Genomic DNA, 302 nt, shown 5'->3' on the forward strand with positions numbered 1-302 from the left:
CCTCCACCCTCCCCCCCCCCCCCCCCCCCTCCCCCCCCCCCCCCCCCCCCCCCCCCCCCCCCCCCCCCCCCCCCCCCCTCCCTCCCCCCCCCCCCCCCCCCCCCCCCCCCCCCCCCCCCCCCCCCCCCCTCCCCACTCTCCCTCCCTCCACCCTCCCTCCTCATTCACCCTCCCTCCCTCCACCCTCCCTCCTCATTCTCCCTCTCTCCACCCTCCCTGCCATCCACCCTCTCTCTCCTCTACCTTCCCCACTCTCCCTCCCTCCACCCTCCCTCCCCACTCTCCCTCCCTCCACCCTCCCT

General features: G+C 78.5%; 1 protein-coding gene across 4 annotated transcripts in view; it reads left to right on the forward strand.

Moving 5' to 3' along the window:
- The window catches only part of XPO7 (exportin 7), a 94,232-nt gene that overhangs the window by 80,670 nt on the left and 13,260 nt on the right, over nt 1–302 (forward strand). The gene's annotated exons all lie outside the window — the stretch shown is intronic.

This window comes from Theropithecus gelada, chromosome 8 (assembly GCF_003255815.1).
Source record: "Theropithecus gelada isolate Dixy chromosome 8, Tgel_1.0, whole genome shotgun sequence".
NCBI classification, from domain to species: Eukaryota; Metazoa; Chordata; class Mammalia; order Primates; family Cercopithecidae; genus Theropithecus; species Theropithecus gelada.